The 13,358-nt window shown below is 39.2% G+C and overlaps 1 pseudogene; it reads right to left on the bottom strand.

Annotated features, from left to right (window-relative positions):
- Nucleotides 1-211: 211 nt before the first annotated feature.
- LOC148191048 (uncharacterized) lies at nt 212-11,121 on the bottom strand (annotated as a pseudogene).
- Nucleotides 11,122-13,358: the final 2,237 nt, after the last annotated feature.

Raw genomic sequence — 13,358 nt, 5'->3', positions numbered from 1 at the left:
CCAAAGAAAAAAAGGGGGCTGCACGTTAAGAAGAAGGTGGTGTCACGGAGTGGGCTGGACGGATGGAAGCAGCTGCCACGTCCTTGGTCCAGCACCCAGCAGCCTTCACAAGCGGAAGCAAGAAGCACACGGTCCAGCAGTAAGCGGTGCACACAGCAAAAAAGAAGCCATCCGGCAATTAGAAGTCCAGCTGGCAGGAGAAGAAAGGAGATCATGCGTCCAAGTTCAACTCGCTCCAACATTTTCCAGCAGCACCCACGGTCCCATTTGTTTGGCACGGTCCAGTAATTTTTGGAGATCCAGCTGCCACTTGGGAAAAAGCACACGATGCTTTCTTGAGTGGAAGAAGTCCAGCAGCTGACGCGTCCAGAAACTTGAAGGGTGCTACGTCCAGCAGCTTGTGGTGGCAGAGGGAGAAGCACACCGGGCCACACTTGGCTGCACACGTCCAGCAAGCACGGAGTTGAGGGAAGCCCAGCTCACGGTCTTGCATGGGAGAAGAGAGCCCAATGATGATTAGAAGTGAAGGTGTTGAACGTCCATGTGCACAAGAAACATCCAGCAATGGAAGGGAGGTGCACAACACAGCAGAAAACGGCCCAGCAGACAGCTTGGCACTAGGGCACTTATACTTTTGAGTTTTACGAGTTCCAGTGGCCGCCACAATAGAAAGAGAGGGAGAACCACCGAGAGGAGTGTGGAGATTGAGAGATGGAAGGTTACGGGATGGAGAATGGTTGAGTGGTGATTTCCATTTTCTTGGCTGGAGAAGACGGTGCACACGGGAGAGAGCTGGGACGTGTGGAAGCAGCCAGCCGCCAACCTCACTCGGTTTTCTTCCTTAAACGTTTTTATTTTTTTTTTATTTTTTTAGTTTTCATTTCAATAAAAGAGGGGCTGGAATGATGTGCACGGTGATAAAAAAAAGGGAAGTTTTAATTTTGTTGAATGTACTGCTTTCAATTTGGTTACGCACCTTTTATTGATGTTGGATTCCAGCTAGGACAACAAGTAAAAGTGGTGATTCATTTTTCTTTCCTATTGCTTTGGAGTGCTGAATTTACTTTGTGTTATTGAAAAGAGTGTTCATTCATTGTTGAAAAGAGAGCATTGTCACGTCCGGATGGACTTTGGGTGGTGCTGGCATTTTTTTTTATTTTTTTATTTCAACTCCTTTAGAAGAAGTACCTGTATGCCGCCACCTACAAGGCTGAATTTAGAGAATAAGTTGTTATTTTAATGAGGAAGAAAAGGTGAAGCAAGGGCACGTGATTCATTGCATGTGGAAGCACATGGGTTCAATTAAGGGTTGTTGCAAAAAAAAAAATAAAAAAAAAAAATAAAAAGCAATGGGATTTTCTTTAGGTTTTCACGCATGAAGGTTTCATTTTTATATTTTAATTTGCATTCAACATTTTTTTTTTCTACATTATGCCTTTTACTATTTATGCTTTCTCTCCTTTTGTACTGTTAATGCGTTCCAATCCTATTTAGTTTCTTTTCTTTTATGTTTAATACAATGAGCATTTCATTTTTAGCTTTATCGTTGCATCCTAATTGGTCCAAACAATTAAGCATTGAATGTGTTTTTCTTATTTATTTATTGCATTGAAATTAGTTCACGCATCTTGGCATTGAATGTTTTATTCCAGAGTTTTCCTTCACTTTAATGTTGTCAATTACGTTCGGTTGTATTTAATTTTCAATTTTAATTTAGTTTATTTTCAAATCACAAAGATCTTTCACCAAACCCCCCCCCCCTACGTGTTTGAATTGAGACTGAACCCAATTTGGTCCTTGAGAGACGACCTAGGAGTCACTTCCTAGTACTATACTGCATTAATTTTGCAAACAACTTTTGTGGGAGGCGCGACCCTCTCAACAAGGAGAAAAATTAGGTATCATTCCAACTTTTCTCTCCATAAGGAGTCTCCTATCTGGCACCACCTTGAAGTGCTTCTCATGTTTCCGAGAGAGGAACCTACTAGAATGGGGCTGTTCTGGTTCCTTTTCCTTTCTCTTGGTTGCCATGGTTTTCAATCTTTTTCCTGAAGAGGATGCCATTCCTACAATCAAACACAGATACAAAACCACAGAACATGATGTTAATCATTAGTAAAACACAGAATACAACTCCTTTCGAAGCTAAACCACCGCTGGGGGTCAGAATTACCCCTCAGCGCCACTAGTGCCACATTCCAGAACACAAATTTTCAAAAATTTCAGGTCTGGCAGAGTGCCGCTCAGCGGCAATTTACCCCTGAGCGGTAACTCTGCAGAGTTTTGAAAAACCTCTTTTTAAGCTGTCCTAACTCCACCCAAATGCAATTTTCAGTTTTCCAGATCAAAATCATGCAGTTTAATCGGTTCAAACATCAATTATATCATCAAATCATGCATGGAAATCAAAACCCCTAAATATTCATGATTTGACAATCACATTCAAAATCAAGAACCCTAGAATGAACAAAATGCTTTTACTTACTTGGGTGGAGATACTAGATGCAATGAGAATGCTTCCAAGCTAAGATGCTCTCTTCCAACCCCAAACTTAGATGAAACACTAGTGAGAAAGTGAGTGGAAGAGAAATTTTTCAAAAGAGAAGAGGTAAAAGATGTGGAGAACCTTGGAAAAGGTATGTGGGAGTGTTTATGTAGAGAAGAGCCTGAAAGTGAGAGCATTTGCACAGCTTAGGGTATAAAAATACCCTAATGGGCTCGGGTCCCGCTAAGGGGAAACTAAAGCCCACTTTGCGATAATACCGCTCAGCGGTAACTTGCCGCTCAGCGGCACTTTCGTGAAGTGCTCTGCTCCTTCCTTTCTTAACCTACGTGCCTCCTAAACATGCCCCTCACTGGTTCCCTGCAATTCAATTCTCAGGTTACTTATGCACAACCCTATTATACTACTAAAATGAAACAAACAAAAACAATCAATCAACTGGGTTGCCTCCTAGGTAGCGCTTGTTTAACGTCACGAGCCTGACCCAAAATCCACCAACACCCATCAGTAGGTGTTAGAATCTTACCAACACCCATTAGTAGGTGCAGAATTTTCTTACCAACACCCATCAGTAGGTGTTACAGACTTACCAACACCCATCAGTAGGTGTTACAAACTTAGTATCCTTCAGTAGATACTTAACCACCTAGCATCCTTCAGTAGATGCTATATCCAATAAAGCATTTACAAAAATAATGTCCACAAATTAAAAGTTACAAAACAAAATCAAAAGTTTTTACATCACTGGGTTGCCTCCCAGCAAGCGCTCTTTTAACGTCATTAGCTTGACCCAGTAAAGTTCAAATTCCTTCTTCATAGTTGATGTTCTTGTCCCACCAACTCATCAGTTGTTTCCTGTGTACTGCTTTGATTTTTCTAGAATGTGGAGACTCTATCTCTATCATCTCCTTCTCTTTATAGCCTTTCACAACCCACAACTTGTTTTTGATTCTCACAGGTGTACCAAGTTGGGGTCTTCCTTTATTCCAGTCATCAGGAACTTTTCCTCCTCTTCCAATCTGTTCTCCTTTATGCACCTGAAACAACAAACAATGGTTACCTGTAACCTTGGGCTTTTCATCTTTACGGCTAGTCATGTGTGCATCTTGAAATGCAGCTTTATAACTAGCTTCTTCCTCTTGTGTTTGCGTCTCATCTTTAAAGACATCTACAACAACTCTCTCCTCTTGGTCTTGGAGCACCACTATACCTTCGTTTACATCAATGATAGCTTTGGCCATTTTCATAAACGGTCTTCCAAGAATGATAGGTATCTTTTCTGTCTCCATCTTCATCACCACAAAGTCTGCCAAGAACTGGAGTTTTCCAACACAAACTATGATGTCCTCTGCAATCCCACATGGTTCCTTTGAAGATCCATCGACCATTACTAAATTAACCTTTACAGGTTTCATATTAACATCGCCGATTTGCTCCAGTAAAGAGTAAGGTATCAAGTTAACACTTGAACCTAAATCAAGAAGAGTTTTTTTAATCCTTTTCTTCCCTATGGTACAAGGGATAGAAAAGCCTCCTGGATCTATTGCTTTTGGAGGGAATGACTCCTTTTTAACAGTTTTACACTTCTTTGCCTCATCATCTCTACGTCTTTTCTTTGTAGAGATGTCTTCATCAGATTTAGTGTAAACCAAAATTTGTTGTAGAATCTGCTCCCAAGGTGCATCATTATCCACCATCTTGAATAATTCTGTGAAATTCAGTTGTTTCCCTTGATGTATGGGAAAAGGAGAAGTATTTTTGCTCTCTATTTCTCTTTTCTCTTCTGTTTCTCCTTTGTCTAACTCAACTATCTCATTTTTAGCACTCTCTACCACCTTGCATTCTTCTCTGGGGTTGACCTCAGTATTAGCCCCAAAATTTCTATTTGGCCTTTCTTCCACCTGTTTGGTGATCTGCCCCATCTGAATCTCCAAATTCTTGATAGCAGCTTCAGTGCTCTTTTGGGTAGACTCAGTTTTCTGTATGAAATTATTAAGAGTGTCTTCCATCCTCATGGACCTTTCATTAAGCATAGAAATTTGCTGCCATAAGGTGGGTTGCTGTTGCTGCTTATTAAATTGACCAGCTTGCCTAGTTTGCCCTTGACCAATGCTTGGGTGTGGTTTCCACCCTTGATTGTAGTTCCCTTGACGGTATTGATTGGTCATGTAATTCACATCCTCCACGGCTTCTGCTGGAAAGGCACATTGACCATTGATATGGTCGCCTCCACATAATTCACACAACTGAGATTGTACCTATGCAGCAATTTTCAACTCTTTAGGCAATTGTGCAAGTGTTTTAGTAAGAGTCTCCAGCTGTTGAGTTAGAATTTTATTTTGTGCTAGCAAGGCATCATGTGTCTGTAATTGTAGAACTCCTTTCTGTTGCATAGGAGCTCCTCTTTCACTGTTGAGCTCATTATCACTAGTAGCCATATTTTCAATAATCTCTGTTGCTTCCTCTGGAGTTTTCCATTTAATGTTTCGTCCTGCTGAGGCATCAAGCATCATCTTGGTTTGTGGACCAAGACCTCCAAGGAAGGTAAGGAATACTTCCACTTCATCGAATCCATGCGTGGGTGTTTTTCGTAGCAAGCTTTTGTATCTATCCCATGCATGACCCAGTGATTCTTACATGCCCTACCTGAATGAAGAAATCTCTTGCTTGCCTTTGTTCACCTTTGATTGTGGGAAGTATTTATTTAGAAACTTGGTTACCACTGCTTCCCACTCTGTGAAACTTCCCTCTGGAAAAGAATTTAACCAAAGCTTAGCATTGCCTCCTAATGAGAAAGGAAACAAGCTAAGTTTGATCGCTTCATCTGGCACCCCATTGATTTTCACTGTGTTGCAGATCTCATTAAATGTAGCGAGGTGCTCATATGGGCTTTCATGAGATAACCCATTGAATTGATTGCTCTTCACCAGTTGGATCAATGCTGGTTTGACCTCCATGTTAGCTGCATTTACTCTAAGTCTAGCTATACTGTTAAAGTGCTGAGGTCCAGCTATATTGGTGTAATCAGCAAGAGTTCTTCTGATATTATTGTTCTCCATATTTTCTGTGCTATGGTCAGAACCTTGTGGTGATGGTTGCAACAGAGTTTCCGGAGGAGGGAAAAGTTCTCTAGATGTTCGGATTCTTCTCCTCCGTCTACTCTCGTCTAAACCTTCAAGAAGAGGTTCTGCAGTTATCTTGCTCCTAGTTCGAATTGTCTCCTGCATACACAAGAACACAAAACCCTAGAATATTTGGTTAGCACAAAAAGATATAGGAGAAGATATAAGATTCAAAGAATAAAATAAAATAAAATAAAATAAAATAAAAACAAAAAATAAAAACAGAAAAATAAAAAAGAAATTCAAAATTAAAGTCAAAGATAATCAATAATCACACAAATTAACCAGTTAAACCACGAGTCCCCGGCAACGGTGCCAAAAACTTGATGACAAATTTATGAACACCGAAAAACGGCGCCACAAACTTGTTGAACAATCGGCAAGTGTGACCGAATCGTTTCAAGTAATAAACTCGGTAAGACCAAGTATCGTTCTCCCAAAGGACTCACGACCTAGTTTAGTTATGTGATTTGTTGATTATTTAAGACTTAAAAACGAAATAAATGGAGTTTAATATGCAAAACAGAAAATAAACATGTATACATGAATTTGATCAATGGCTAAAACAAAATACAAACACTTCAATGGAATATATGGATGAGTATGTTGTTGGGGTTATCAATTTCATCTTATCCACTCTCATAGACTTTAGGAATTCAACATTCTTTTCATCATTGTTAATGCCACTCTCTAAATTACCTTGCAAGAAGGCCTATCCCTAATTACGAGTTCATACGATTCCTAGCATTCCTAATAATTAGTTCTTTTAGTGCAGGAGCTTAACGACAACCAACATACTATTGGGAGAAATTCCCTATATCTAGACTTCCCCGTACGTTCCTGATGGAGCCAAATTCCAGAGGAATCCAGTGGCCTGAAGCTCCCAGATCAGAGGTGTGGTAAGTGTGTTGGTGTGCAGCGGACTTGATGGAATAAATGTTGATGGAGGTGTTTGAATGAAGCAAGGTAGAATGAGTGAAGCCTCTAAGCTCAGAAAGCCTTCATATAATGGAAGGAAGCTTGAGAGAAAATGAAGAAATTGCAAGCAATTTTGACTCAAGAGCAGAATGCAAGACTGGAATATATTTCTCAGCATTTGGGCATAGCTCTAAAGTAACTACAAAAGGAAGAGGTCTCCTATTTATAGGAAAATAAGAGCCTCAAATCTGAAATGAAATTCAATCCAAATGCAAATGAAAAAGGCGCCAATTTGCTTCAGCTCCAAACATGCCTCAGCAGCACACGTGAACAGCACCAATTCTGAATTCTTTTTCCAACTCAGCAGTACACGTGAAAGCTGGCCTAGCTGAGTTTTTTTGATAGCTTTGCCAGCAAGCTTCTCCCTCCAAGTCTCCCTTTTCATGTGCTCAAATGCTATGCTGGCAGCTGCTTCCTCCAATTTTATTAATCCTACAAAACAAAGAAAAAAATGTGCTTTTAATTATGGGAAGAAGGATTAATGTAAATTACCTTCCATAGAAGCAAAATAGTATATGGTCCTTCTTCCTCTTGAATCCTCTTTGCCATGGCTCTAGTAAGAGGTCCAATGTGCGTCTTAGATGGTCTTCCATCAGACCCTCCCTCTTGAAAAAGATCTGTGCTCAGATCTGCTTCATCCTGTTGATCATCTCCTGTGAAAGGAATTAAATCGCAGATGTTAAAAGTAGGACTGACACCATAACTTTCAGGAAGGTCTAATATGTATGCATTATCATTTATCCTTTTGACCACCTTGAATGGACCATCTCCTCTTGGACTAAGTTTGGATTTCCTTTGAGAGGGAAATCTTTCCTTTCTCAAATGAAGCCAAACTAGGTCTCCTTTTTCAAAAACTATTTTCTTTCTCCCTTTGTTGTTGTATTCTGCATATTTTTGAGTTTGTTTTTCAATTTGGATTTTTACTTTCTCATGTAACCTCTTGATAAACTCCGCTTTAGAAGCACCTTCTTTATGAAGAAGAGAAGATGATTCTGGAAGAGGTAGTAAATCAAGAGGTGTGATAGGGTTAAAACCATAAACAACCTCAAAAGGAGAAAGATTAGTAGTCTTGTGGACTACTCTATTATAAGCAAATTCAATGTGAGGTAGATGTTCATCCCAAGATTTGTTATTACCCCTTAATATTACCCTTAATAGTGTAGATAAAGATCTATTTACTACTTCAGTTTGCCCATCATTTTATGGGTGACATGTAGTAGAGAATAGAAGTTTAGTTCCAAGCTTTTCCCATAAAGTTTTCCAAAAATGGCTTAGAAACTTCACATCTCTATCAGACACTATAGTTTTGGGTAAGCCATGCAATCTCACTATTTCCTTAAAGAAGAGTCTAGAGATATAGCTAGCATCATCTACTTTGTGGCAGGGTATAAAATGAGCCATTTTACTAAAACGATCTACTACCACAAATATAGAATCATACCCCCTTTGAGTTCTTGGCAATCCTAAGACAAAGTCCATGCTTATGTCCTCCCAAGGGGTATTAGCTATAGGAAGAGGTGTATAGAGTCCATGAGGCATAATTTTGGACTTGGCTTGTAAACAAGCTATACATTTAGAACAATGCCTTTGAACATCTATTCTCATGTGTGGCCAATAAAATTTACTTTTCAAAATGTTTAGAGTTTTATCAACTCCATGATGGCCCATGAGTCCTCCGCCATGACTCTCTTTGATAAGAAGTTTTCTAATGGATCCTTGGGGTATACAAAGTTTTCCTTTATTAAAAAGATACCCCTCAGAAAGATAGAATCCATCAAAAGGCTTCTTAAGACATGATGAATAAGTGGATGCAAATGTTTCATCATTTTCATATAACTCTTTTATGTCATCAAATCCTAATATTTGAGATCCTAGGGTTACTAATAATGCATGTCTTCTAGATAAAGCATCCGCAACAACATTAGTACTCCCCTTTTTGTGTTTGATGACATAGGGAAATTGCTCAAGATATTCCACCCACTTTGCATGTCTTTTGTTTAGCTTTGCTTGCCCTTTAATGTACTTGAGAGATTCATGGTCAGTGTGTATGATGAATTCTCTAGTTACCAAGTAATGCTCCCAAGTTTTCAAAGCTCTAATGAGGGCATACAACTCTTTGTCATAGGTAGGATAGTTTAAGGTAGGCCCCCTAAGTTTTTCACTAAAGTAAGCTACGGGATGTCCTCCTTGTATTAAAACAACTCCTATTCCTACCCCAGATGCATCACATTCTAGTTCAAAGGCTTTGGAAAAATCAGGCAAAACTAGAATAGGTGCATGTGTTAACTTGTGTTTCAAAGTCTCAAAAGACAACTCTTGCTTATCACCCCAAATAAAAGGCATATCTTTCTTGACTAGCTCATTTAAAGGAGCAGCTATGGTGGAGAAGTCTTTCACAAATCTTCTATAAAAACTTGCTAACCCATGAAAACTTCTCACCTCTCCTACATTTTTAGGGGTTGGCCATTCTTGTATAGCCTTGATCTTCTCTGGATCAACATGTACACCTTCTTTTCCCACTTTGAATCCAAGGAAAATCACACTTTCTTGACAAAAAGTACATTTGTCAAAGTTGGCAAAGAGATGATGTTCTCTAAGAAGAAGCAAGACTTTTCTGACATGGTTAAGATGTTCTTGAAGGCCTTGACTATAGATTAAGATATCATCAAAGTAGACCACTACAAATCTGCCTATGCATTCCCTAAGCACATGATTCATTAATCTCATGAATGTACTTGGAGCATTAGTCAAGCCAAAGGGCATGACTAACCATTCATACAAACCAAACTTGGTCTTGAAAGCAGTTTTCCATTCATCTCCTTCATGAATTCTTATTTGATGGTATCCACTTTTAAGATTAATTTTGGTGAAGAGATTTGCTCCATGTAATTCATCCAACATGTCATCTAACCTAGGAATGGGATGCCTATACTTGACAGTTATGTTGTTGATGGCCCTACAATCTGTACACATTCTCCAAGACCCATCCTTTTTAGGGACCAACAACACAGGCACAGCACAGGGACTTAAACTCTTTTGGATCCACCCTTTGTTCAACAAGTCATTAACTTGTTTCTCTATTTCTTTTGTTTCCATAGGGTTGGTTCTATAGGCTGGCCTATTAGGTAGGCTTGCCCCAGGCACCAAATCTATTTGATGTTCTATTCCCCTCAAAGGTGGTAATCCACTTGGTACCTCTTTGGGAAATATATCATCAAATTCCTTTAAAAGTTTTTGCAACCCCTTTGGTAGAGAACCAAGTTCATGAGTGATTGAAACAAATGCCTCTTTGCAATAAAGAAGGAAATGAGGTTGTCCAAGAAAAAGATTTTTGGAAATATTCAAGGTTTGAGGTTGGACAACTTCATGGGCTGAGGCATGGGTTACCAAATTCTTTCTTTCTTTCCTATTTTCTTTTTTCTTTTCTCCATCCAACTTCTTCTTAAGAATTATTTGGTCCTCTCTTACTTGTGAAGGTGTAAGAGGACACAAAATAATTTTCTTTCCCTTGTGTTGAATGGTGATTTTGTTGGTGACTCCATCATGTAAAGCTTGTTTATCATATTGCCAAGGTCTTCCAAGTAATATGTGTCATGCTTCCATTGGTACTATATCACAAACAATTTGATCTTCATATTTGCCAATGGAAATAGGTACACTTACTTGTTCTTTAACTACTATTCCATCATCCTCTTTGATCCATTGAAGTTTGTAAGGTTTAGGATGAGGAGTAGTGGTTAAGCCAAGCTTCTCTACCATTCTAGAACTACAACAGTTGCAACAAGACCCACTATCCACTATCATTGAACATGTCTTTTCTAAAACTTTGCATCTTGTGTGGAATAGGTTCTCTCTTTGTGACTGTTCTAATTCTACATGTTTACTTTCCAGGAGTCTCCTTACCATAAGTAAGTCACCATCACAAGGTAAAGCTTCTTCTTCTTCAGAAGTGGATGTCTCAGACTCACTATATGAAGAACCCTCACTTTCACTCTCATGCTCAAGGATGTAAGTTGACCTTCTATTGCGGCACTCAGATGCATAGTGCCCTTTTTCCCCACATCTAAAGCACTTAGTCTCCTTACTCTTATGATCTCTTGAAGGTTCTTTGACTTTTTCTTTTCCTCTCTCTCTCTCTCTTTCTTCATATCTTGGCTTGGTTTGACTACCCTCCCTCTTATACTCTTTCTTATGGTGAGAACTATGAGGGTAATCTTTCTTGGTGGAGCTTTTCCTCTTTAGTTGTTGCTCTACCCTCACACAAAGTTGGACTAACTCATTGAGATCATTGTAGGGTATAAGTTCAACCCTATCTCTTATGTCATAGTTAAGTCCACTTTGAAACCTAGCTATTGTTATCCTAGGTTCTTCTCTTATCCCAGCTCTCAACATGAGTAACTCCATTTTTTGTCTATATTCCTCAACACTCATGTTCCTTTGTTGGAGTTTATGGAGTTTATCCATTATCTCCCTATCATAATAGGCTGGTACATGCCTCCTCCTCAAGGCAGCTCTCATTTCATTCCAATACCTAATGGGAGGTAAGTGTCTTAGCCTATGGTCCTTGACTAAGGCTATCCACCAAATTAAGGCATAACCTTGAAAGCTTAGAGAAGCCATGGTGACTCTCCTTTCATCATCTATTTGGTGGCACTCAAACAATTGCTCAACTTTCATTTCCCACTCTAGGTATTCTTCTACATCATCTTTTCCATGGAAGGAAGGAAGATCAATCTTAGGCTCTCTTGGATAATGCTTTCTAACTCTATGTTGTCTTCTAGGAGGCATTTTGATACGCGGGGACCAAGGCTAATTAGTTTAGTATAGTATTTCTTTTACTTTTATTAAAAACATGTGTAAAAGGTGTTAGGCATGTGCTAGATAGGAGGGACTTTTAGTCCTATATATAGACATGCCACCACCTCTTGTAAGGGACTTTTGAGCATAATGAATTGTTATTCTGTTGAGAACACTCCAGATCAATTCTACCTTGAAAGTCAAAGCTAGAGAATCCCAAAGGATCTCCTCTAGCCACCTTCCATTCACACCATCCATTCTCTCATTTTCCATTATCAGATTCTCTCTCCTCCGTAGCATCCATCTCACGCCACTCTCATCAATTGAAAGCTTCCTCGGGGCTTGCATCATATCTAATGCCACGCGTGCCTTATTCCCTCACGAGATTTCATCAGCGAAGCCTCCGAATCCTTTTCCTCATGAGATTCGTCACCTCCGAATCTCAAACTTCTCACGTCTGATAGATCCCTCCGAACCACATCTTCATCTCTGCTTCACGACCATTCTCCACCGATTAGATCCTTTCTCACCGCCTAAAACACTTCTCCATCGCTCAAACCGCTTCCGCATCAAACCTTAGGTTTTCAACCGAACAAACCTCGAATCTCTGGTTTGTTCCTCGCTGTTCATCTTCGAATCCAAATGCTAGGGTTCTTGACTACGTCTGTTTCTTCCGCTGCTTCCCGGTCTTCATCTCGAGCAAATCCCGATTTCTCGTCGTTTCCGGATTCAGCTCAAGCCGTCGCCTATCACATTTGGTAGTGGTCATCATTGTGATGACTACTATTTTGCTCAATTTCACTTGGAGAAGATGATGATTCTTCTCTTCTCCTATGGGAAGACCTCTCTTTCTTTTTATCTTGATTAATCAAAAGTTGACTAATCATATCTTTGAGCTCACTAATCTCTTTATCCCTTTGTTCAAATCTTTGCTCAAATTCTTCCCTTAAAGACATTTCACTATTGGGTTTCAAACTTCCTTGCACACTTGATTGACTCATTCTTGTCAAAGGAAAAGGTTTTCACAAAGTTTTCAAAATATTTGACAAGTAATGAGTGAAAAGATTTTCACAAGCTTTCTTTGTTTTTGGTGAAAAATTTCTAAAGAGATTCTAGAAGTAAAAGATGTTTCTAAGTAGCTCCCAGGAAGAAGAGGTGAGTCACAAATGGACAAGCTTAGAAACCAAGTTCTTCCTTAGCCAGAGTTTCCTTAGAATGTTCCTTTACTTTAGTTTCTAAGTAGAAATTCTTCAAATTCTTTTTAAATGTTATGAACCTACAAACCAAAGAAAGGTTTACTATATGCTATGCTATCCTAAATACCACGGAGACCTAAAAACAAAAGGATTACTCAAGACATTTAAGGAAAGCAATAAAGATGCAAGAATGTAAATGCTAGACGGCCCTAAGTGAAAGTGCAAGTGACACTTGGAGCCCTTGACACACTTTCACACTAAAGAAAACGAAATTAGACTATTACAATGTTCAATTGTGAGCTTGGAATTGCTTCAAAAGCATTTTCCCAAGTCACTTGGCACAACAACAGAAATATAAAAAAAAAACTACAAGATTCCGTGATATGAGTACTCAAACAAGCTCAATTAAATGTGTAAAAATAGTGTGGACTTCAATCTTCAGCTGCTGCCAAGTGTATCTCAAAAACAGTATGCAAGTTGTTCCAATTCTGGTGGCAAATTATGCTGCTGGAATGTATTCTACAGCTGCTGGACAGTAGAGTTGCATCTACTCAAGAGCTCCTAATTGCTTTTCATTTCAGCTTTCCCCTCACTTCCTAGTATGCTACCATTATAAGTAAAGGTTTCTGCAACTGGATGCTTCACAACAGCTGTCACAGTACCTTAAATCCACTCAAACAAACCAAGCTAGATTTACCATTCTGCACCAGTTTTCCACACTAATTTCCAGCAATAATTGACAATTTTGGAAGCCAAAAATGT

Source organism: Vigna umbellata, chromosome 11 (assembly GCF_029865625.1).
Source record: "Vigna umbellata cultivar VRB3 chromosome 11, Vumbellata_1.0, whole genome shotgun sequence".
NCBI lineage: Eukaryota > Viridiplantae > Streptophyta > Magnoliopsida > Fabales > Fabaceae > Vigna > Vigna umbellata.
Note: the sequence above shows the minus strand (reverse complement) of the source record. Positions and strands in the feature narration are given on the sequence as shown.